This window comes from Macrotis lagotis, chromosome X (genome assembly GCF_037893015.1).
Source record: "Macrotis lagotis isolate mMagLag1 chromosome X, bilby.v1.9.chrom.fasta, whole genome shotgun sequence".
Classification (NCBI taxonomy): domain Eukaryota; kingdom Metazoa; phylum Chordata; class Mammalia; order Peramelemorphia; family Peramelidae; genus Macrotis; species Macrotis lagotis.
In genome coordinates, this window is record NC_133666.1 from 74,951,447 (window position 1) to 74,978,215 (window position 26,769).

The following is a 26,769-nucleotide window of genomic DNA, read 5'->3' on the forward strand; positions in this document are numbered from 1 at the left end:
GTAGTCTCTTAGGCCTTCCAGTCTAGAGACTCTCCTATATAAGTCAGAATTTCTAGACCTCCAAGTATCCCTGTATTATCTAGACCTGCTCTTGAGTTTTCTGTTACTTTCAGGCTTAAGGTATTGAATTTTGGTGTACTCCAGGCTAGAAGTCTTGAGATTTCTTTGACTCTAAAAATGTATAAGCTAAGTGTGGACTTTAGGGGTCAGTCTGACTAGGGCTTGAAGTTGAATTAGAGGTCATAAATAAGTTAGTCCATAAGCAGATGTGAAGTGCTCACTATGGGTCAGACACTGTGCCAGGTACTGAAATTACAAAGAAGGTCAAAAAAGCCTGCTTTCAAGTTCATTCTAATGGGGAAGACAACATGCAACTTGCACAACCTAAGATAAATGGTTGAGAATCAATAGCTTGAAGGTACTAACATAAAGGATGATCAGGACTAACTAGACAGATAGCAAATGAACTGAACAGACTGGAGCAACACAAACTTGCTGGAAATAAACACAGAGATATGGAGACACTGGGGCAAAAAGTGACTAGATATATGAAGACAAAAGACAGATAGAGGAAGGGAACCCACAAAGATGGAAGTGACTAGATTTGCGGAGTCATTCAGAAATAAATACATAGAGAGGAACTGAAAGGCAGACAAGGGGCTGTAGACAGATGGAGGACAGAAATAAGGGCCATATATTTCCTACCAGCTTGCATCTCTTGGACTCAATTCCACTGAGCCCCCAGAAAACTCTTCCTTCTCAAAAACAGCTTCAACTTTGGTGCCCACACCTCATCAGTACCTTAAGTAGCCTCTGATTGGAGCCTTGAAGACAGGCAAATAACTCCTCCCATAGCTTCCATTTAAAAAGATCTCCCAGGCTAGCCAGCTCTTCATTTATCATCAATTTGTACTCTTTAGATTGAATTCTACCATGTTGAACCTTGCTGGGTTCCTTCTTAACCAAGCTCCTCCTCTGCCCACTTTTCATCTCTTATATGTTGTCTTTCCCTATTAGATTATAAATTCCTTGAGGGCAGCATCTCTTTTTCGCATTTATATCTTGAATACTTAGTATAGCACTTAGTACAGTAAGTGCTCAATAAATGCTTATTAATGGATGCACAAAGAGATGGAGAATACATAGTGGATAAACAATCTGTTGAGGGGACTAAAACAGTTGGGGATCACAGAAACAAATGGTAGACCTATTGGAGGGATGTAGAGATATGGAACAAAGACAAAAACAAATATATAGAGATAGAGGGAGGGAAGAGGATCCACAGAAATCAAGGACACACAGAAAGAGATAGCAACATATCCATGGACCAGTGAGGAACATCTGAGCAGAAGGGAAGACACTGAGAGAGAGAGAGAAATACATAGACAAAGGAGAGTCTATAGTTGGAGGCATAGAGAGGGAGGGATGTGGCAGACAGAGCCAAATAACACAAATGGTAGAAATTGGAAACAGATACAAATGGATTGAAACAAGGACAACACAAAAGATGGGAATTGAGGAAACAGTAAGAAGCAGAAGGGATGCAATAGAGAGACATGGTGAAATCAATGCCACAGGAAGACTTTCAGTATGGGTAGGTAGGACTGAGGTGTGTTCACATGGACAGATGGAGAGCCACACACACACACACACACCAGGGTGATAGAAAATGAAACAAATGGTGAAAGACAGAATGATAGGAGGGGCATAGACTGAAGAAGATACATACACATGACAAATGAAAGTCATACTCAAATACATGGAAGGATAGGGTACATAAAACCATGGGATATAGTAGGGAATACCAATATAGTCAGAAAGCAAAATGAGGAGAAGGCATCTGTGCAGGGGAATAGTGGAAAAGTATGGAGAGCCAGGAATGAGACTGGGAAGAGGTGAAAGAGTGAATATGACTAGCCGAGACACTTCTTTAAAATGGAGGTTCTAGGTAGAACCTACCAATTGGAGCAAGGCAGATGGAGCTTAAGGATGAGAAGGAGTAGAAGCCTCTTCAAGGGTGAGAAGACTATAGAAGCCTGGTAGGGAAATCTGGAGAATAAGGAGTGGAGTTAGAAGAAGAAACAGAATGTAGAGAGAGTTGGGTAAATAGAAAGGCGCATATAGATGGGGATACTACAACAGGAAGGGTGAATAAATAGGGACACAGATAAAGAAGAAACATGTAGATAAAAATGAACACCAAGATGCACAGGCATGTGGAAGGACACCTATGGGGGAACCCATACACCTTAGAGAATACATAGAAATGGAAGACCCACACATAAGAAAATTAGGAGGAGTTGGTAGATATACAGCTGGAATTACTTATGGAGTAGCTTAGGGCCCCTGGATAACTGGAGGACAAAGACAGGAATTATTTCTGTAGAAAGGGGGAACAAAGATGGAAATACATAAATTAGGCAGAAGGAACAAGAGATGTGATGCAAGGCAAGGAAGGACAGATTTGAAGATAAGGACACTGAATAATATAGGGAGTGAACATAGACAAGTAGATGTCCATTGATGTGGTAAAATATAGATGAGACAGGCACACAACTGTGGATGCCTGTGGACAGCCTGAGATCCATGGATCGCCAAGAGGGGAGTATACAGTCAAAGGGAGATATAGAGGGGACAAACAAATACGGGAACATATATCACTTTGAAGATCATAAGTGTCAGGCAATTTCCCTCCCTTATACCTCTTCTTATTTGTGAAGAGGGAAGTGGGAATAAGGAGAAGAAAAAATACAAGAGGAGAGGAAAAAGAGAACTATATCACTCACGATAATAATCATGAACATGAGTGGGATGAACCTCCATAAAACAGAGAGGTTAGGAGAATAAATTAGAAAATATCCTATAATATGTTGTTTAACATAAAAACATGTGACACACCGAGATCCAGAGAAAGTTGAAATGAGAGGCTTGAGCAAAATCTGTTTTACTTCAGTCGAATTAAAAAAAAAAAAACACTGCAATGGTAGCAGTTACAATTTTAGCTAAGACAACAGTAAATACAGTCATGATATTGCTGAGAAAATATATCATGCTTAAAGACCCTGTGGATAAATTCCTACCTGCACCTAAAACTTAAAGGGAAAGTTAACTGAAAAGTAGTACAACTATAATAGTAGAGATTCATGTATCCCTTTCCGAGAGAGAAAAATTAAGAATCTGAATAAAACCTTTAAAAAATTTACTAGAGATGCTAGATTTCAGGAGATTAAGCAACATGAATAGATAGAAAAGCACATAATTCTCAATTGAACATGGAACCTTTTCAAAAACTTACCATGTAGGGGTGGCTAGGTGGCTCAGTGAATTGAGCACCAACCCTGGAGTCAGAAGTACCTGAGTTCAAATCCGACTTCAGACACTCAATAATGACCTATCTGTGTGGCCTTGGGCAAGCCACTTAACCCCATTACCTTGCAAACCCCCCCAAAAAAAAACAAAACCAAAAAAAAAACCCCAAAAGACCTTACCACATGTCAAGGCATAAAGAACTCTACAAAAGTAGAAATGCTACACATTTTTTAAGGTAATTGAAACTGTATTCAATAAAGGACTGATAAAGAATTAAAAATAATTGGAGACTAATTCTAAGGAATTGATGGGTCTAAGAATAAATTATAGAAAGATATTTTATCAGGGACAATGACAGTGAAGAGGCATTATGTCAAAACATGAAATTCGTTTAAAGCAGTTCTGAGATGGAAATGTTATCACTACTCTTAACAACAAAAAAGATGAACAGGTTAATGAGTTTAACATGTAATATTTAATAATTTGAATAAGAAATTCAAAATTCCCAACTAAATAACAAAGTAGAAATTATGAAAATTAAACAGGCTAATTAAATTTGACAGCAAAAAGGCCACTGAATCAAAATAAAACTAGACTCTAGTTAAAAAAAAAAACCCAGAGCAGGTAGTTATTCTGGTTTAAAGTGGGGAAAATTAAATTGTTTATATCAAAAGTGAAAAGAGAGCAATTACAACCATTGAGGGATTTTTTAAGACTATTGAAATCTAATTTTTCAGAAAAAGATACTGAATAAGTCATAAATAGATGCCCAAAGGAAAAACTCTAGGATCAAAGAGTGATTCTATCAAAAAAAAATGAAATAGAACATTATATGACTGAAGAGACTAAAAGAGTAAGTGGCATTCAGGTGGAAAGATTAAAAGAAAGAGGTATACGGATAGGAAGACCTGTATGGTGAGAATTGTATGAAAAGAGAGACCTAAAGAGTGAGGAAAACTGGATGTAGAAATCTGTAGAAGGAGACATAGATATTTAAACTGATCCAGACAAATAGAAATGGAAGAAAAGAGGGACCTGCAAAGTGAGAGATGGATGAAGGAAGAAACCAAGAGAATCAGAGGTATACAGTTGGAAAGATTGTAAAGACTGAGAAGATGTCTGATTGGAGAGACTTTCACGAGGAGAGTTGGATGAATATGGATGTAGAGACAGATGAAGAATCCAGGACTGAGAGACTGATAGTCAAAAAAGACCAGACAGGAGTAGGAGATAAAAGGAAATAATTATTGAAGCAGAGATGAGTGGTTGTAGAGACCTCAAAAGAGAGAGAGACAATTGGAGAGACCCAGATAAGGAGTAGAGAACTCTATAAATAAAGAGTTGGATGTTTGGAGAGACCAAGCAAGTCCTTTAGGTTAAGAGATCAATATGAGGAGAAGCACGTGATTAGACAGGCAAAAGAGTGATAGAGATATAAATGGAGAGCCTAAAAAGTGAAAAATGTATGAATGTAGAAACTTAGTCTGAGAGTGGTAGATGATTTGAGTGGCCTGAAGAATTAGACATGGGTGCTCAGAGAAACCTGGACGATGACTAGTGGAAAAATGAAGAACTCTTAAAAAGTAAAAAAAAAAAAAAAAAAATGAGAAGTTACCAACGGAGTTAGAAATGTATGTTTGGAGACATACTGAATGGGAACTTTGTAATTGGAGAGACCTACTTGATGACAAATGTATGAATGAAGAGAACTAGGCAGTAAGAGATGGATGTTGAAGAGGATAAAAAGAAACAGAATTGGTTGAAGAAAGAGACTTAGAAAGAAAAAACAGTGAGAAATAGATGAATAGAGAAATCTGCAGAATGTGAGTTTAATGCTTAGAACAAAAGAATGAGAGATGCTTGGATGAAGAGAGCAAAAGAGAGGGACAGGATGGGAGAGACATAAACAGTGATGGATACATGAATGAAAAAAAAAACAGTGAGAAATGTGTATATATGGAAACTTAGCATGGAGGAATAGATGCTCAAAAGACTCAAGCAAAAATATATGAATGGGAGAGACCTAGACAATGATAGATGAACTGTTAGAGAGACGTAGACAGTGAGGGTTGAGTGACCACAGAGGTCTAGATCCTATAATGTGGATGAATGTAGAAATGTACAAAGTGAGAGTTGAATGTTTTGAGGAGGGGCAGCTAGGTGGCGCAGTGGATAAAGCACCCGCCCTGGAGTCAGGAGTCCCTGGGTTCAAATCCGGTCTCAGACACTTAATAATTACCTAGCTGTGTGGCCTTGGGCAAGCCACTTAACCCCACTTGCCTTGCAAAAACCTAAAAAAAATGTTTTGAGGAGATGAAGAGAGTGAAGATTTTGATTATTGAATCATTAGAGGAACATGCTTGAAGAGAACGAGAAAATAAGAAGTAGATGTTTGGAGATACACAAAAGAGAGAGACATTCAGTGGAGAGGCAAAGAGTCAATAGTGTATGAATAAGGTGATCTAAATAGCAAAGAATGTATGAACTTTGACAAGAAGAGATACATGGTTTATAAGCCTCATTCAGTTAAAAAAGTGGATAAATGGTAAATAGAGAAAGATGGATGGATGATTATAAAGATCTATTAAAGGAGAGATGAATGAATAGACAGACTCCAAATGGAAGAGGAAAAATGACTTGACAGACCTTGTGGAGTAGAACTGCATAGTCGGGAAAGAGGCATTGAGATACAGAGAAATCTACAATTTGAATCTTCAATCCTTAAAGGAGACATATATGTTCAGAAAGACTGATAAAAAAAAAATCTATGAATGTTGAAGAATAGACAAGATGGAAGAGTATAAACATAATCCATGTGAATAATGTAAATGATAGAAACCATATGAATATATCAAGAGATGTTGAAAAGCCTTTATAACAAAATCTACCATTTATTTATGTTACTTCTAAACATCATAGAAATAAGTAGACCTTTCCTTAATATTGTACATAATATATATCTATATACAAAAGCAAATACAAACACAAAAGCAAAAAGTTCAATGGTTTTATAGTAAAGTCAGAGATAAAGGAAAGAAAAGCATTCCCACTATCAACATTTAATATAGTCCTAGAAAGGTTTGCCAGAGAAATAAGACAAGAAAAAGGAATTTAGACAATGAGAACAGGCAAAGAAAAAAATTATTGCTTTGTGCAGAAGATATACTATATATACAATAATATATACTAATTATACATATAGTATATATATACTAAAATAATATTGATTATATACTAAAAATATATTATTAGAGAACCATAGAGAGCTAACTACAAAGTTTAATTGAATTACTAACTTCAGCAAAGCTGCAGGATATAAAATAAATCTTCCCGTCACCCATCTCTCTCTCTCTCTACCTCCCTCATCTTCTTTTTTTTTTTTAGCTTTTTTGCAAGGCAAATGGGGTTAAGTGGCTTGCCCAAGGCCACACAGATAGGTAATTATTAAGTGTCTGAGACCGGATTTGAACTCAGGTACTCTGACTCCAGGGCCGGTGCTCTATCCACTGCGCCACCTAGCCGCCCCCACTAAATATGTTTTACAAAGTAAAGTTTCTCAAAAGTATATTTTACAAAGCTTGAAAAAATAACGATATTCATGTGTAAGAAAAAAAAGTCAAGAATCTCAAAGGAAATATTTCTAAAGTGGGAAGATCTCAAACTGTATTACAAATTAGTAATTAAAATGATTTGGAAGAATCTGAAGTTGATCAGAGGGACAGATTAGGAACACAATACAGAGAAGCCAATAAGCATAGCTGTGCAGTGTTTGATAAACCCTTTGAGATCCCAGTTGCTAGAGGGAGAATTCACTATTTGAAGAATATGCTGGGAAAACTGGACAGCATTCTAGCAGGAATTAGGTTTAGAACAACACCATATGCCAAGACAAGTTCTAAATGAATACATGATTTAGATTTTAAAAGTCACATTGAAAACAGAGCAGCAAGGCAGAAATTACCTTTCTTATATATAAAGTAAGAGTTCATGATGAAGCAAGTAATAGAGAGGATCATATAAAATAAAAGACAATTTTTAATATAGCAAATTAAAAGGGATTTGCACATGCAAATCTAATATAGTAAAAGCTATAAAGGAAGAAGGTAACTAGAAAAAACTTTGGCAACAATTTTTTCTGATAAAGCTCTCATTTCTAAGATATATAAAGAATAGATTCAAATTTATATGATTAAGAGTCATTCCTAAATAGATAAATAGCCAAAAGATATAAACATGAAGTTACCAATCATATAAAAAATGATCTAAATCCTTAATAATTAGAGAAATGCAAATTAAAACAACTTTGAGGTTCTGCTTCACACCTATCAGACTGTCAAAAAAGACATCAAAATGACAAATGTTGGAGTGATATGGGAAAATAGGTTACACTAGTATATAGTTGAGGAAGCTGTGAAATTGGGCCAGATATTCTGAAAAGGAATTTGAAACTAGAAAAGCCTTTCAAACTATGGCTATACCATAAGTAGGCCCCTATGTCAAAAAAAAATCAAAGGAGGTGGACAAGTATATGTGTACGAAAATATTTATCCTTATGCTGTTTGTGACAACCAAATATTGGAAACTAAGACTGAAGTCTTTCTAGTGGGCAGATAGCTTAATAAATCATGTTATGTTAATATAACAGTGCCCTAAGATATGATAAATGGACAACTTTAAAAGAAACTAGAGAGACCTTTATGAACTGATGCAGAGGTAGATGATCAGAATCAGCAGAATAATGTATGCAGTGATAACAACTTAATAGAGAAATCTATATATGAAGAAACAGAAAAATGAATCCAGATGCCTATACAGAAAGAGTTGGGTGACTGAAAGTCCCTGACTGGGAGATTGATGACTTGGAAAATCTATAGAATGAGACATGTATGATTGGAAACATAAAGAGAAATGAATTGAAATGCCTGTCTGGGAAATTAAATGAATGTCTGAATTAAATAATAGAGTGGGAGTTCTTCAGGAAGTGAGGTTAAGCAGATGGAAGGTACATTGTAAGAAAAGACTTGTGTGACATTTTTACAGTTGCCCAGGCAGGGAAAATTAGTGATTGGGCATAGGCAGTAAGTGAGAAATGGATACTTGGAGAGCCTCTAGAAAGTTGGAGACCTAAAGATAGATGTTATTAGCTAGAGCACCATGCTAGGAGAGATCTGGATATTGAGAGATGTATTGTAGTGAAGGGAGATTGTTAAAGGAGAAGTTAGATTTTGAGAGACGCCTGCAGAGAAAAATTAACTATTTGCCAGAGTTACCTGAATGGAAGAGGAGAATGGAAAAACATATTGGAGCATCACTGAAGAAAAAGAGACCTGTCATGCATGAGGCAGCTGGAGTGAAAGGTGAGTGAATGGAAGGAATGTCACAGTGTCAGGTGAGTGAATGTAGAAAGAAATACCTGTTTTTGTGAAGGTGGATAGGATGAAGGGAGGAAGATGTCAGGCCCCTGGGAGTTCTCAAACCTTGGATGAGGTTGAAGGGAGCAGTGCCTTTGTGGAAGGAGAGTTGATCCATCTAAGTCATGGTGACATGCAGAAATGCTGAGAGAGTAGATAATTATTTGAAGAGATGTGGAGAGGCAGAGTTGAATTGCTAGTGAAAAAGAAAAGTGTCAAGATGGGTGAAATTACAGAGACAAAGGGGTATGAATAACAGTTGTCAGAGGGAGATGCAATGTACAAAAAAAGATAAAAGTCAGTCAGATTCCTGGAGAGTTGGAACAAGCCCCAAAGTAAAGGTTAGAGAGAGTCTAAGAGAATAAGAGGTGATTGGGAGAAATCAGGAAGATAAGGAAAGGTCACTTTGGGCAGAGACAGGAGGCAGCCTGTGGGAATGAAGAGAAGTAGAGCATAGAGATAAAGGAATAGAAAAGGAGAGATAGATACTGAGAGATGGATGAAGGGAGACATCCAAAGCTGGGTGCTTGGTAAAGAAAAAAGGATTTTGAGATATGAGAGAGGACAATTCAAGAAAAAAGGGTGGAATATAAGCAAGAGCCAGAATACCATGGAAAGGAATAAAATGAATGAGAGTGAAAGTGTAGAGTGGAGAATCATCAGGAAGGGAAGAAGGGAGGTAACGGTCCAGATTAGCAGAGATAAAGACATGAAAATAGAGCAAAGGAGAGGTTCAGTGGTAAGAGAGCCAAGAAAGGATGTGATGGAAGGTTGTGTAGAGCTAGGGTGGCAGATAGAGACAGATTGAGAATATTGGTATGGATAGAGTAAGGCATAGAAGGAGATATGGCTCTCTAGATTAGGGATACAAGGAGCAACATGCAAAATGAGTGTTAAAGTGTAGTGAATATAGATTTGTTTCTGGAGAAGTTTGGATTGGTATATGTGGATGAAAGGAAAAACAGACACTCTGAGACTTGGATCCCTGAATGGAACAACAAAATAGAAGGGATAATTGGAGGGATGTGGAGAGACAGAGCCAATTTGCTAGTTAAATGGAAGCATGATGAGATGGGTGAAGTAAGAGAAACAAAGCTGAATGGAGAGCAGTCTTTGGGGAGAGATGCAATGTTAGGAACAAGAGATCAAATTCAGAGATGGGGAGATGGAAGGGAAAGCCCAGAAAGGAAGTGATGCATGAGTGGACCTGAGGAAAAAGTGAGAAATGGATGTATGGGGAGGATGGGAATATCAGTCGAGATACAAGTAAAGGGAGAACGTTATTTCTAGAAATGCTTGCATGGAGAATGAGAGGACTGCAGAAACCTGTTATAGTGAAAAGGAGATTTAAGTATGGTGAAGTAGAGTGAGGTTTAGGTTGATGGATGGAATTGCAGATGAGATATATAATATAAACAAGAACCAGAATGCCTGAGAAATGAATAGAATCAGGGAAAGAGACATAGGCTCCAGTGGAAAATCATCAGAGGGAGGCAAGAAAGGAGGTAGAAAGGTCCAGAGTGTCATAGATGAAGACATGAAAACAGGTAGAGCACAGGAGAGTTTTGGTGGTAAGGGGGCCAGAAAGGATGTAATGGAAGGTTGGGTAAAACTAGAATGGCAGCAAGGGATGGATAGAGAGAATTGGGATGGTAAGGAAGGGAGAAACGACTCTCTCAATAGGAATACAAGAAGTGTATGACAAAGAATGTCAAAGTGCAGTGAATATAGATTTCTTTCTGGAGAGGATTGGATGGATGAAAGGAAAAACAAACTCTAAGACTTGGACACTGAAAGGAACAAAAGAATGGGGGACACATGGGGGCAGGGTCCATGATAATAAGAGGTGTAATGTTCAAGAAAGATCAATTGAAATATGTGTGAATGGAAAAAACAAAAAATCATGAGGTTGGAATGTCTAAAGATAAATTAGGTAGAATGAAATTTAGGGATGAATCTGAGGGATTAAGTGGAGGACATAGAAACAAGTTGAAGGAACAAGATGGTTAAGCATAAGGAGAAAGCAGCAGAGGAAAGATGAGAGTTTTGGTTTGACTCTTGTTAATCAGAAATGGCTGGAATGGTGGATCATGAGGATAGTGAGAAAGATACCTAGAAATAGTGGTGAATTGGTAGAGACCAGTGGCTTTTGAGTCATAGACATTGAGAGAAGTGTCCTGAATGGACCTTGCATAGAAAAAGGAGAGAAATTTAGAGATGGTTGAATGATGAAATGAGAGGGATAAGAATTGCATCCCTGGTTGAAAATTCGAATAAAGTGAGAAGAGAGTCTAAGAAGGGACAATTTGGGGTTGTCTACAATGGAGAATATCATCTGTATCCAGAGAAAGAACTGTGGAGTTTGAACAGAGACCAAGGACTATTCCCTTTAATTTAGAAAAAAAATCTGATATCTTATTGTCTGATTGTGCTATGTTTTATACCTTGTTTCTTCCTTAAGGATCTGATTAATTTCTCTCTCATCACATTCAATTTGGATCAATGTATACCATGGAAACAATGTAAAGACTGGCAGATTGCTCTCTGGGGGGGGGTGGGGGGAGGGAAGTAAGATTGGGGGAAACCTGTAAAACTCAAAATAAATAAAATCTTTATAATTCAAAAAAAATAAAATCATGGCAAATACTAAACATTTCACCATCAGAAAAAAGAGTGAGTCCAAGCAACAGAAGATTGGAATGAAAGAGAAAACTTGACTACTGCCAAGATCATAAACAAAAAGACTGAGTCAAATTAAAATGTTAAATTTTAGAAATGGAAAAAAAAGTGAAAGTAGAAGGTAGAAAAGACTGAGAGGGGTGGATGAAAACCTCCAGAAAGACAGGCCACCAGTGAGGTCAAAAAGCAAAGAAAGCAAAGAGAGGAGATGACCCCTTGAACAAGAGAATTGCTTACAAAATGGGAGGATAGAGAAATTGTGGATAGGCTGAAAAATGTCAAGAAAGAGGAGATGAATAGCTGTAGACTGATAGTGGGAGAGACCTCAATATTCAGAGTTAAATTATGGGCAAAGGACTTTGGTATATAAGAGCAATGGGGCTAGGGATGATCAAAGTGGGTGGATGTCAGAATGAACTTATAAATTATGAGTTCTTCCACAAGTGAGGTTAAGCAGATTGAAGGTATTATTGTTGGGGCAGCATGGCACAGGGAATAGAGCACCAGCCCTGGAGTCAGGAGGACCTGAGTTCAAATCCAGTCTCAGACACTTAATAATTACCTAGCTGTGTGGCCTTGGGCAAGTCACTTAACTCCATTGCCTTGCAAAAAAAGCAAAAAAGTGTATTGCAACAAAAGGTTTGACATTTTCCTGAAGAGAGATAATGAATCCTTGTGCGAGAGCTAAATGGGGAAAGACAAAACAACAGACAGAAGGATGAAAGGCTCAACAAGGGCAGAGATGGAGGCATTCATTGCAATTGATAAATGGAGATGGAGGGATGGAAGGGGAAGCCCAGAAAGAAAGTGATACATGAGTGGGCCAGAGGAGGAAATGAGAAATGGATGAATGGGAAGTGTGTGAATATAGACAAGATGCAAGTGGAGGAAGAGTAGAATTTCTAGAAATACATGTGTGGAAAGTGAGAGGACCACAGAAATCTATTATGGTGAAAAAAGATATTTGAGTATGGAGAAAAGGAGTGAGGTTTAAGTCAATGAATAGAGAGATGGATCTGACTGACAAGTATGTGCTTGAATGGAAAAATAGAGTTAGAGTCCTTAAATAACTCATTTGAAGCAAAAAGAAGGAGTAATGTCTGAGAAAACTAGCTTGCCAGGTAAATTGAGGAAAATGATCCAGCCGTGTGTATGTGTGTGTGTGTGTGTGTGTGTGTAGGAAGATTCTTACAGGCACAGTATGTAATAGATTGCAAAAAGCAGAGATGACTGCAAGGAAATGTTAGACTGTGGTGTATGGTTGGAAGATAAGATGCATGAGACTGAGATTAGTGATTGCACATAGATAGAGAGTAAGCAAAGTAAAGACTGACAGAGTGCTTTCTGTGGGGGGGTGGGGGGAGGGAAGTAAGATTGGGGGGAAAATTGTAAAACTCAAATAATGTCTTTAATAAAAATAAATTTAAAAAAAGACAGAGAGTAAGCAATGGATGGATGAGGGGAGCATGTAGCTAGCTTGAGGTCTGAAGATAGAAAGAAGTCATGGATTAGAGTGGCCTGCTAGGAGAGATCTGGATATTGAGAGAGGCATAGTAATGACTGGGCATTATTCATGGAGATATTTGGACTTTGAGAGATGCCTGCAGGAAAAATCAGCTATTTGGGGTTCCAGTGCACATATGGACAAAGAGAGTGAGAGACAGCTTATGGCATAGTACAGGAAAAAGAAGCATGTAATAGTAGAGTCAACTGGAGTCATATAGGATGGAATGGAAAGAATGTCACAATAATAGGTGTCTAAATAGACACAGCTAAGTCATGTTTTATAAAGTTTGACAGAATAAAATGAGGTAGATGTTAGGGCTCTGGAGTCCTCAAGGCTTGGATGATTTGGAAGGGTGGCAGTCCTCTGTGGTAGAAGTTATCTGTTGCCTAAACATAATCCTGGAGACATGCAAGATTGCAGAGAATGGCTAGAGGGATATGGAGAGACAGAACTAGTTTGCTAGTTGAATGGAAGAATGACTGGATGGATGAAATAATTTGGAGGGCAGTCTTCAGGGAGTGTAGGAATAGGAGGTACAAGTCAGTCAGAGCTGAATTCCCAGAGAGTTTGAGCAGGCCAGATAACTGAGGATAGACAGTCAAAGAGAGGGAGTTGTGGTAAAAAATGAGAAATGGCATCCATAGTACAGGGAATTGGAGTATGGAAATTAAGTAGTGGAGAAGAAGTGAGACTGACTTAGGAATTAATAGAAACTATTAAAACTGTACCCATGGGGTGGCTAGGTGGCACAGTGGATAGAGCACTGGCCTTGGAGTCAGGAGTACCTGAGTTCAAATCTGGCCTCAGACACTTAATAATTACCTAGCCATGTGGCCTTGGGCAAGCCACTTAACCCCATTGCCTTGCAAAAAAAAAAATTTAAAAAAACTGCACCCTTTTTGTTTTGGTTTTTCTTTCTTTTTGCAAGGCAATGGGGTTTAAGTGACTTGCTCAAGGCCACACAGCTAGGTAATCTTTAAGGGTATGAATACAGGCGATGTGCAAGTGGAGGAAGAGCAGAATTTCTAGAAATGTTCACATGGAGAATGAGAGGACAGCAGAAATCTGTTATGGTGAAAAAGAGATCTGAGTATGGAGAAAGAGAATGAGGTTTAGGTTGGTAAATGGAGAGATGAGCTGGGTGACAAGTGTATACTTGAATGGAAAGAGAGTTGGTACTCTTTAGAAAGTCATTTGAAGCTAAAGGCAGGAGCAATGTCTGACAAAGCTAGGTTGCCAAATAAATCAAGGAACATGATCCAGCCCTGTGGTGTGCCAAAATGTGCTTAGAGGCACAGTATGTGAGAGATTGGAGAAAGATGACTGCAAGGAAATGTTAGACTGTGATGTGTGGTTGAATGGAAGATGGGACTAACTGAAGGGATAGGAAGAGACTAGTGATGGGTCCTAGGCAGTGAGTGTGAAATGGTTGAATAGAAAACCTTAGCTGATGTTGGAGAGAGGTAATTGGCTAGAGTGCCCTACTTGGAGAAATCTAATTTGAGCGATGCATAGTAGTGAATAGAGATTGTTCTTGGAGAGGTTTGGACATTGAGAGATGCTTCCAGGAAAAAAAAACATACTGTATGGGGCTCAGATGCCAGCACAGACAAAGGGAGAATAGCTTAGAGCATAGTACAGGAGTAAGAGGCATGTAATGGTAGAGCCTACTGGAGTTACATGGGTTTGAATGGGGGGAAAAATGTCACATTAGGAGTCTGAATGGACCCAGCTAAGTTATATTTTATTAAGACTGATTGAATAAAATGAGGTAGCTATCAGGCTTCTGGGAGTCCTCAGGCCTTGGATGATTTGTAAGGGTGTCAATACTGTGTAGTACCTGTTGCCTAAACCTAATTCTGGAGACTTGCAGGATTGCAGAGAGAATGGATAGTTGCAGGGATGTGGAGAGACAGAGCCAGTTTATGGAAGAATGACTGGATAGATGAAGCAAGAGAGACAAAGCTGTATGGAGAGCAGTCTTCGGGGAGAGATGCAGTCATGTAGGAACAAGGGGTCAAATTCAGGCATTGGGAGATGGAAGGGAAAGCCCAGAAAAGAAGTGATGTGTGAGTGGACCTTAGGAAAAAAGTGAAAAATGAAAGGAGGGGAGAGTGTGAATATCAGATGGGATTCAAATAGAAGGAAAGCAGAATTTCTAGAAATGCTGGTATGGAGAGCAAGAGGACAGCAGAAATATCTTCTAGTGAAAAAGAGATCTGAAGATGGGGAAAGGGAATGAGGTTTTTAGGTTGATGGATGGAGTGATGAGCTGGGTAACAAGTGAGTGGAAAAATAGATATACTGTTAGGGAAGTCATTTGAAGATAAAAGAAGGAATAATGTCTGAGAAAGATAGGTTGCCAAGTAAATCAAGGATCATGATCTAGCCACATGATGTGTCAAAATGTTCTTATAAGCACAGAACATAATAGAATTTAGAAAGCAGAGATGACAGCATGGAAACACTAGATATATACTGTGTTATATGGATGATTGTAAAATGAGATTAATGTACCTGTGTGGCCTTGGGCAAGCCACTTAACCCTATTGCCTTGAAAAAAATATTAAAAATGAGATTAATTTATGAAACTGAGATTAGTGATTGGGTATAGATACTGAGTCAGGAATGGATGGATGGAGGAGTAGCTAGCTTGAGACTTGAAGATAGAGAGAAGTCTTGGACTAGAGTGACAAGCTAGGTGAGATCTGGCTCTTGAGAGAGGCACAGTAATGAATGGGGATTATTCATGGAGATGCTTGAACTTTGAGAGACACCTTCAGGGGAAAACCAGCTGTATAGGGCTCAGATGCCAGCATGGAGAAAGAGAGTGAGAGACAGCTTAGAGCATAGTACAGGAATAAGGCATGTAATGGTAGAAGACTCCTGGAGTCACATGAGATTGAATGGAAAAAAAGATCACAGTTTTAGGTGTTTGGATGGACAAAGTTAAGTCAGGTTTATAAAGTCTGATTGAGTAAAATGAGGTAGATGACAGACCTCTGAGAGTCCTCAAGGCCTGGATGATTTGGAAAGGTGGCAGTGCTCTGTGGTAGAAGAGGTTACCTGTTGCCTAAATCTAATCCTGGAGACTTGCAGAATTGTAGAGAGAATGGATAGTTGGAGGGATGTGGAGAGACAGAGCCAGTTTGCAATTAAATGCAAGAGTAACTAGATGGGTGAAGCAAGAAAGACAAAGCTATATGGAGAGCAGTCTTCAGGGAGAGATACAAAGTAGAAGCAAGAGATAAAAGTCAGAGATGAGGAGACAGAAGGGGAAATCCAAAAAGGAAGGGATTGTGTGAGTAGACCTAAGGAAAACATGAGAAATGAATGGAAGGGAGAGTGTGAATATCAGACAGGATACAAATGGAAGAAGCACAGTATTTCAAGATATGTTTTCATGAGGAGCCAGAGGACAGAAGGAATCTGCTGTCCTGAAAAGGAGATTTGAATACAGAGAAAGGGAATGAGGTTGAGGTGATGGATGAAGTGATGACCTGGGTGAGAAGTATATATGAAAGTGGAAATATAGAGTTACTGTCCTTGAGGAAATCATTTGAAGCTAAAGGAAGGAGCAGTGTCTAAGAAAGCTAGCTTGCCAAGTAAATGGAGGAATATGATCAGCTGGGTGATGTATAGGAAGATTCTCACTGGGACAGCTTGTGATAAATTTCAGAAAGGAGAGATGACAGCAAGGCAAAGCTAGACTGTGTGGTGTGGTTGAACAGAAGATGGGACTAACTGATGGGAAAGGAGGAGGTTAGGGATTGGGCCAAGGTAGTGAGTTTGAAATGGTTGGATGGAGAAACTGTACCTTATGGTAGAGACAAGTGATTGACTAGAGTGGTTTCCAGGAGAGATCTGGCTCTGGAGAGATGTGTAGTATTGAATGTAGATTGTCTATGAAAACATTTGGACTTTGAAGGATGCCTGCAGGGAAAGACCAACCGTTTGGGGCTCAAATGACCAGAAGGACAAGGAGAGTGAAAGACAGTTTAGGGCACAGAACAGGAAAAAGGGGGCATGTAATAGTAGAGTCAGCTGGAGTCACATGGGACTGAGTGGGGAAAATGGCACAGTTTTAGGTTTCTGAATGGAGAAAGCTAAATCAGGTTTAGAAAGTCTGAGTAAAATGAGGTAGATGTCAGGCCTCTTGAAGTCCTGAAAGCCTTGGATGATTTGTAAAGGTGGCAGTGCTCTGGAAAAGTGCAGAGTTGCAGAGAATGGATAGCTGGAGGGATGTAGAATGACAGCCTGTTTGCAATTAAATGGAAGAGTGACTGGATGGGTGAAGCAAGAGAGACAAAGGGCTTCAAGGGAGAGATGCAATGTAGGAACAAGAAGTCAAAGTCAGAGATGGAGAGACAAAAGCCCAGAAAGGAAATGATGTGTGAGTGTACTTTAGGAAAAAAGTGAGAAGTGAGTGAATGGGATTAGAGAGTATCTGACAGAATATAAATGGAAGAAGAGTAGTATTTCCAGAAATGTTTGCATGAAGGAGAGGACAGCAGAAATCAGTCATCATGAAAAGGAGATTTCAATATGGAGAAAAGGAAGAAGGTTTAGGTTGATAATTGGAGAAATGAGCTGGGTTATAAGTATACACTAGCATGGAAAAATAGAGGTAGTGTTTTAAGGAAGTCATTTAAAGATAAAGGCAGGAGTAATGTCTAAGAAAGATAGCTTGCCAAGTAAATGGAGCAATATGAAGAGCAGGATGATGTTTGGGAAGGTTCTTATAGGCACAGTATGTGAGAGATTGCAGAAAGCAGAGTTGACAGCAAGGAAAAACTAGACTGATGTGTGGTTGATTGGAAGATGGGACTAACTGATGGGAAAGGAAGAGATTAATGATTGTTCCTAGGCAGTGAGTGTGAAAAGGTTGGATGGAGAACCTCTAACTTATGGTGGAGAGACAGGTTTGGCTTGAGTGACCTTCTAGGATAGATCTGGATCTGGAGAGATGCATAGTAATGAATAGAGATCATTCATGGAAACGTTTGGACTTTGAGAGATGCCTGAAGGGACAGATCAGGTATTTGGGGCTCAAATTACACAGGGACTAGGAGAGTGAGAGACAGTTTAGGGTATAGAACAATAAAAAAAAAAGATATGTAATGTTAGAGCCAACTGGAGTCACATGGGATTGAATGGGAAAAATACCAGAGTATTAGGTGCCTGAATGGGCAAAGATGAGTCATGTTTTAGAAAGTCTGATTGATTAAAATGAGGTGTACGTTAGATCGATGGGAGTCCTCAAGCCTTAGATGATTTGTAAGGGTAGCAGTGCTCTGTGGTAGGAGAGGTAACCTGTTGCCTAAACCTAATTCTGGAGTCATGCAGGATTGCAGAGACTATGGAAAGTTTGAGGGATGTGGAGTGCTGGAGCCAGTTTGCTTTGTACATGGAAGAGTGACTGGATGGGTGAAGTAGGAGAGACACAGCTGTATGGAGAGCAGTCTTCAGCGAGAGATGCAGTACAGGAACAAGAGGTGAAAAGTCAGAGAGGGGGAAATGGAAGGGGAAGCCCAGAAAAGAAGTGATGTCAGTGGGCCTGAGTAAAAAGTGAAAGATGCATGGATAGGGAGAATGGGAATAGCATGCAATTATATGAATGGAGAAAGATCTGTATTTCTAGAAATGCTTGCATAGAAAGCAAGTGGACAGGAGAACTCTGTTCTAGTGAAAAGGAGATTTGAATATGGAGAAAAGGAATGAGGTTTCAGTTGATGGATGGAGTCATGACTTGGGTAACATGTGAAACATGAATGGAAAAATCGAGCTAGTGTTCTTAAGGAATCATTTGAAGTTAACAGAGGGAGTCATCTCTGAGATGTCTAGGTTGCGAAGTAAATCAAGGAACATAACCTAGCCATGTGATGTTTCAAATTGTTCTTAGAGGCACAGTATGTGATAAAATTCAGAATGCAGAGATGACAGAACAGACAGTAGACTGTGATATATAGTTGATCAGGAGCTGAGACTAACACATGTATGAGACTGAGATTAGTGGTTGGGCCAAGATAGTGAGTCATCAATGGATGAATGGGGGAAAATGTAGCTAGCTTGAGACCTGAAGATAGAGAGAAGTCTTGGACTAGAGTGACAGGCTAAGTGAGATCTGGATCTTGAGAGAGGCATAGTAATGAATGAGTATTATTCATTGAGATGTTAGGACTCTGAGAGACACATTCAGGGCATAGGACTCAGATGCCAGCATGGACAAAGAGAGTGTGAGACAGCTTAGAGCATAGTACAGGAATCAGATGTGTAATGGTAGAGCCTACTGGATTGAATGAAGATGAATTGGAGATTGAATGGAAAAAATATTACAGTTTTAGGTGTCTGGACAAAGTGTAGTCAGGCTTATAAAGTCTGAGTAAAATAAGGTAGATGTCAGACCTCTGGGAGTCCTCAAGGCTTGGATGATTTGGAAAGGTGGCAGCGCTCTGTGGTAGGAGAGGTTACCTGTTGCCTAAATCTAATCCTGGAGACTTGCAGAATTTCAGAGAGAATGGATAATTGGAGGGATGTGGAGAGACAGAGCCTGTTTGCTATGTAAATGGAAGAATGACTGGATGGGTGAATCAAGAGAGACAAAGCTGTATGAAGAGCAGTCTTCAGGGAGAGCTTCAATGTAGAAACAAGAGGTCAAAGTCAGAGATGGGGCGATGGAAGGGGAAGCCCAGGAAGGAAGTGATGTGTGAGTGAACCTGAGGAAAAAATGAGAAGTGAATGAATGGGGAGAGTGTGAATATCAAACAAGATAAAAGTGTAGAGAGAACAGAATTTCTAGAAATGCTTGCATTGGAGAGTGTGAGGACTGCAGCAATCTGTTCTAGTGAATAGGTGATTTGAATATGAAGGAAGTGCAGGAGGTTGAGGCTGATAATTGGAGAGATGAGCTGGGTGAGAAGTATATGCCTGAATGGAAAAATAGTTAATTTCCTTAAGGAAATCATTTAAAATTAAAGGAAGGAGCAAGGTCTAACAAAGCTAGGTTGCCAAAATAAATGGAGGAATATGACCAGCAGAATAATGTGTAGGAACTTTTTTATAGGCACATTATGTGATAGGATTGCAGAAAGCAGAGATGACATCAAGGAAAAGCTAGATTGTGATGTGTGCTTTAATGGAAGATGGGACTAACTGAAGGGAAAAGAAGAGATTAGTGATTATTCCTAGGCAGTGAGTGCGAAATGGTTGGATAGAGAAGCTCTAACTTATGGTGGAGAGAAATGTTGACTTGGGTGGCCTGCTAGAGTTCTGGGTCTGGAGAGATGCATAGTATTGAATGGAGATTGTCCATGGAAACGTTTGGACTTTGAGAGATGCCTTCAGGGAAAAACCAGCTGTTTGGGGCTCAGATGACCACAGTGATAAGGAAACTGAGAGATATCTTAGGGCACAGAACAGAAAAGAAGGGGCATGTAACAGAAGAGCCTACTGGAGTCACATGGGATTGCATGGGGAAAATGCTACAGTTTTAGGTTTCTGAATGGACAAAGCTAAGTCAGGTTTTAGAAAATCTGAGTACAATGAGGTAGATGTCAGACATCTGGGAGTCCTCAAGGCTTGCATGATTTGGAAAGGTGGCAGTGCTCTGTGGTAGGAGAGGTTACCTGTTGCCTAAATCTAATCCTGAAGACTTGAAGAATTGCAGAGAGAATGGATAGTTGGAGGAATGTGGAGAGACAGAGCCAGTTTGCTATGGAAAGGAAGAGTGACTGGAAGGGTGAAGCAAGAGAGACAAAGTTTTATGAAGAACAGTCTTCAGGTAGAGATATCATATGGGAACAAGAGATCAAAGTCAGATATGGAGAGATGGAAGGGAAGCCCAGAAAGGAAGTGATGTGTAAGTGGACCTAAGGAAAAAGTGAGAAATGATTGGATGGGGGAGAGTGTCTATGTCTGACAAGTTTCAAATGCAGGGAGAGCAGAATTTCTAGAAGAAGAGCAAGAGGTCAGAAGAAATCTGTTATGGGGAAAAGAGACCTGAGTATGGTGAAAGGGAATGAGGTTCAAGTTGATGAATGGAGTGATAACCTTGATGGCAAGTGTAGCATGAGTGGAAAAATCGAGTTAGCGTCCTTAAGGAAGTCACTTGAAGCTAAAGGAAGGAGTAATGTGGCAGAAAGCTTGCTTGTCAAGGAAATGGAGGAATAGAAACAGCCAGGTGATATGTAGGAAGATTCTTTTAAACAGAGACTATGATAGATTGCAGAAAGTAGAGATGACTGCAAGGAAAAGGTAGATTGTGCTGTGTGATTGAATGAAGATGGGACTAACTGTTGAAAAAGGCAGAGATTAGTGATTGGGCCTAGGTAGTGAGTATGAAATGAATGGATGGAAAGAACCTCTAACTTATGGTGGAGAGATAGGATTGGCTTGGGTGACCTACTAGGAGAGATCTGGCTCTTGAGAGATGCATAGTAGTGAATGGAGATTGTCCATGGAAATGTTTGGACTTTGAGAGATGCCTCCATGGAAAGACCAGCTGTTTGGGGCTCAAATGAACAGAAGGACAAGAAGAGTGAGAGACAGCTTAGGGCATAAAACAGGAAAAAGAGGCATATAACTGTAGAGCCAACTTGAGTCTCATAGGATTGAATGGAAAATATGCCAGAGTGACAGTTGTCTGAATGGACCAAGCTATGTCAGGTTTAAAGTCTGATTGATTAAAATGATGTAGATGTCAGGCCTCTTGGTGTCCTCAAGCCTTGGATCATTTGTAAGGGTGGCAATACTGTGTGGTAGCAGGTGTTAACTGTTGCCTAATCCTTGAGAAATGCAGAATTGCAGAGAGAGTGGATAGTTGGAGGAATGTGGAGTGCCTCAGCCAGTTGGTTATGTAAAATTAAGAGTGACTGGAAGGGTGAAGCAAGAGAGACAAAACTTTATGGAGAGCAGTCTTCAGGGAGAGATGCAGTCATGTAGGAACAAGAGGTCAAGAGGGAGATGGAAGGGGAAACTCAGAAAGGAAGTGAGTGTCAGTGGACCTGAGTAAAAAGTGAGAGATGCATGAATGAGGAGAGGGTGAATATCAGACAAAATATAAATGGAGGAAGACCAGTATTTCTAGAAATGCTTGCATGGAAAGTGAGTGGACAGGAGAAATCTGTTCTAGTGAAAAAGAGATTTGAATGTGGAGAAAGGGAATGAGATTTAGTTTGATGGGAGGAGTAATGGCTTGGGTGACATGTCTAATGTGAGTAGAAAAATCGAGCTAGTGTTGTTAAGGAATCATTTGAAGCTAACAGGGGGAGTCATCTCTGAGATGTCTAGGTTGTGAAGTAAATCAAGGAACATGATCTAGGGGCAGCTAGGTGGCACAGTGGATAGAGCACCAGCCCTGGGGTCAGGAGTACCTGAGTTCAAATCCAGCCTCAGACACTTAATAATTACCTAGCTGTGTGATTGTGGGCAAGTTTTTGCCTAGAAAAAAACCTAAAAAATAAAAAAGAAAGGAACACGATCTAGCCATTTGATGTGTCAAATTGTTCTTAGAGGCACAGTATGTGAAAGAATTCAGAATGCAGAGATGACAGCACAGAAACAGCAGATTGTGATATATAGTTGATCAGGAGCTAAGACTAACACATGTATGAGACTGAGATTAGTGGTTGGGCCAAGATAGTGAGTCATCAATGGATGAATGGGGGAGAATGTAGCTAGCTTGATACCTGCAGGGAAAAACCAGCTGTTTGGGGCTCAAATGACCAGAAGGACAAGGAGAGTGAGAAACAGCTTAGGGCACAGAACAGGAAAAAAAGAGACATGTAATAGTAGAGTCAATTAGAGTCACATGGAATTGCATGGGGAAAATGCCACAGTTTGGGGTATCTGAAAGTCAGCTTTTTTAAAGTCTGAGTAAAATTAGGTAGATGTCAGGCCTTTGGTAGTTCTCAAGCCTTGGATGATTTGTAAAGGTGGCAGTGCTCTGTGGTCGGAGAGGTTATCTGATGCTAAACCTAATCCTAGAGACAGAATTGCAGAGAGAATGGATAGTTGGAGGGATGTGGAGAGGCAGAGCCAGTTTGCAATTAAATGCAAGAGTGACTAGATGGGTGAAATAAGAGAGACAAAGCTTTGTGAAGAGCAATCTTCAGGGAGAGATGCAATGTAGAAATAATTACTAAATGTCAGTCATAAATGGATGCTCAGAGAGTTTAGGCAGGCTGAGGATAGTCATTCAAGGAGTGTTAGAGGTGAGAGAGTTAGAGAGAGGAAGAGAAAGAATTTTCAATTATGACAGAGAAAGAGAAGTGGCAAGTGGCATCCTTTGGATATGGAGGGATTTAGAACCTGGAAATTAAGGAATGGAGAAGAACTGACTGATCAGTGAATGGAGTCTCTCCTAAATCTGGGTGGGAGAGCTAGAATGCCTACAAATTGAATAAAATGAATGAAAGATTCATCCATGATGGCAGAGAATCATCAGGAAGGCACAAAGAAGGTTGCAATGTTCAGTGTCTGAGATGAAGACGTGAAACTAGGTAGAACAAAGGCAAATTTCAGTGGTTAGAAAACTCAGAAAGGTTGTGATGCTAGGGTGAGTAGAGCTGGTGTGGCAGCAATAGAAGAATGGAGAGTTTTTGGATGACTGGAGGGAAACAGAAAAGGAGATATGACTCTCTTAACAGGAATACAAAAAGGACTATGAAAAAATGAGTGTCACAGTGTTGTGAATATTGATTTGTTTCTGGAGAAGTTTGGAAGGATGAAAGGAAATACAGACTCTCTGAGACATGAATCCTTTAATGGAAGAACAGCATGGGAGACACGTGGGAGCAGGGTCCAAGAAAAGGAGAGTTGCAATTTAGAAGAAATGCTGATTAAGATATTTATGAGTTGAAAAAATTAATACATATGAGGTAGGAATATATAAAGATAAATTGTGGGGAATGTAAGTTAGAGACAAAGCTGAGGGGGGATAAATGGAAGCTATCCAGACGTGATGAGGGAAAATGATGATTGAGTGAAAGGAGCAGTCTGTCAAGAAAGGATGAAAGTTTTGATCTGACTCTGGTGAGTCAGCAATGTCTGGAATGTGAATCATGTTGCTAGAAAGATATAGGGAGAAAGAGATGAATTGGTAGAGACTGGTGCCTTTAAAGTCACAGACATTGAGAGAAGTGCCATGAATGGACCTTGTATGGAGAAGGAGAAAAATTTGGAGATGAATGATAGTTAAAAGTGTCTGGAATGAGAATGTGTCTACCTGTCTTAATGAATTGCTTTAGCACTATTTGATGAGAATCCAAGCAACAGAAGGAAGGGTTGAAAGGGAAAGCTTGACTGACATGTTCATGAATGTAAAGACTGATGCAGGCTGAAATATTAGAATTTAAAAACATAAGTATATGCAGGTAGAGCACAGAAAAGCCTCTGAGTGATGGAGTTTAAATCTGGCAGAATAACAGAGCAAGACTGAAGGTCAAAGAAAAATGGAGGCCCGAAAAGGAATAGATGACTAGTTTGACAAGATTGTCGGTATGAAATAGATGGATGGAGAACTTGTGAATAGGCGGGAAGATGAGGAGAGGAAGCACTGAATTGTGTGAGACAGATGCAAGAAAAACCATCCACATTGAGAGGTGAATTAAAGGATTAGTGATTTGTATATGCAGCAGTGGGGTTAACTATGAAAGAAGCATCAAAAGAACTGTCTGGGAATGGATATCTGAATACATTAATATATTAAGAGCTCTTCCAGAAGGGAGATTAAGAAGATGAAAGGTGTATTGTAAGAAAAGATTTGCTTCAAGTTTTGTGAAGGGAGAGATCCCTGTGAAAGGACTGAATGTTAAAGGCAAAAGAAAGCATGACAGAAGGAAGAAATAACAGACAGTTGTAGAGGTTGTTGGCAGAATGAGACAGAGAGGAAGAATTGAATTGTGTAAGACAAATTCAGGGAAAGCCATAGACACTGAGAGTTGAATTATAGGAAAAGGAGATTTGTGTATGTTGCCATAGAGAAGTAGAGAGACAGAGCAGTTGAACTGTAGTGAATATTTATTTACCTTTGGAAAAGTTTGGAATGGTAGACGTGGATGAAAGGAAAAACAGACTAAGACTTCAATCCCCTGAATGGAACAGCAGAGTGGTAGACATGTGGGAACAGGATCTAAGAAAAAGTGAAGTATAATGAAGGGAAAAGGTTTGAGATATTATTCATCAATGAAAAGAATGATTATTCATCTAGTTAGGAGTATCTCAAGATAAATTCAAGGGCAATGGGAGGTAAAAATGAAGCCTCCAAACTGAGAAAGAGATTGTTGAGTGGAAGGGACAAGCAGCAGCCAGAAAATTAAGGTCTTATTGAGCTGGTGAGTTCAAAATGGCTGGAATGAAGAACAGGAGAATATTGAGAAAGATACAGGTAAGAAGAGGGAAATTCCCAGAGAGGAAGCATGTTGACAGAAGATTCAAGAAATAGAAATGACAGCAAAGTACGGAAATTTTGGAAACTCCCACTCTCTCCCATTTCTACTCTATCCATTCCATCTAAATGTGCTGTTCCTAAGCTTTATTGGGCCTACCCAGGTCACAAGAAAAGTAGTGAAGAGACTTTTCAACCTCAGTCTGTTCAAAAGGACAGTAAGGGATGTTTGGAGAACAATTTCTTGTTTCTCTGGATCCTGCCAGCAAAACTGCTGCAATGAAACAAACAATGGGAAGGTAGGAAAGAGCCCCCCCACATGCATACACATACACACACACACACACACACACACACACACACACACCTTTCAATTCTTCTTGTTAGCTAGTAGTAGTCCTCCTGAGAAGAGAATTCTAGAAGACAGCAGTTGGGAGACTCTTTATTTCTGGGCCTTGCCAGCAGAAAAAAACAAATTATGAGAGGTTGGGGAACTATTTGTCCCATCTCTGTTTGTCTCCCAGAAAACTTCAGCAAAGAAATTACTAATGTGTAAGCAATAGAAAAGACTTTTGCTTTTTTTCCAGGATCTGTTCAATATGAATTCTCAATTCTCTGTCTCTGCCTCTCTGCCCCGTGTGTGTCTGTCTCTCTCTCTCTTTGTGTGTGTGTGTGTGTGTGTGTGTGTGTGTGTGTGTGTCTTTCCCTGTCTCCCTTAATCTTTCTTACAAAGACAGCATGTGAACAGGGGGAGGAGAACAAAGTGAAGACTCTTTTTCAGGATTAGACCAGTAGGCACTCAGCAGGGAGAAGACGAGCTAGAAGAGGAAGATTGTTTCTCTCCTCCTTCTCCCTCTTCTTCCCCCTTCTTGGACAGATTCAGCTAACAGAAACCTGACTTTGAAGAGAGTACTAGGACCCAGGTATGGGGAGACCCTCTTTATTTCTTGGCCTCATCAGCATATTGGAGTAATGTATGAGGAGGTAAAGAGTCTCTCACCCACATCTCTTTTTCTCTTTCTCTCCCACAAGACTATTCCAAAGAGATGAGCCATGGAGAAGATTCTTTTACTAATTCTGTCCAATAAGAGCTTGGCAAGGAGATGATGTGCTGAAAAAGGAAGATTCTTTCTCTGTCTCTGTCTCTCTCTCTCTCTCTCTCTCTCTCTCTCTCTCGCATTTTTTAACTGTACTCAGCCAACAGGATTGTAGTAAATTGAAGTCCAGAAAAGAGAGAGAATCAGGAGATCTCCCCCTTGGCCCTCTTTGTTTCTTTGATCCCAGTCAACAGACCCTAGGACAAGAATAGAACTAGCTTTTCTCTGTCTTCCTGGGGCAGGAAGCAAGACTTCTGTTGCAAGAAGACCATCAGGAGGGAGGTAGAGAAGAATTTATAATCCTCTCTTTCTCTCTCCAGCAAAGAGATGTCCAGGATGTAAGTGTTGGGGAGGATAACTAGAGGGAAGACTCTTTTCCAG

General features: G+C 39.6%; 1 long non-coding RNA gene across 11 annotated transcripts in view; it reads left to right on the plus strand.

Annotated features, from left to right (window-relative positions):
- Positions 1-26,769, plus strand: part of LOC141497734 (uncharacterized) — a 73,787-nt gene that overhangs the window by 35,769 nt on the left and 11,249 nt on the right. For 10 of the 11 annotated variants that reach the window (XR_012471428.1, XR_012471429.1, XR_012471432.1 and 7 more), the window contains exons 1-2: positions 22,386-26,214; positions 26,324-26,726. The exons of the other annotated variant lie outside the window; for it this stretch is intronic. This is a non-coding gene — a long non-coding RNA (uncharacterized LOC141497734). Of the gene's footprint in view, positions 1-22,385; positions 26,215-26,323; positions 26,727-26,769 lie in introns of those variants that run through there. 11 annotated transcript variants of the gene reach the window in all.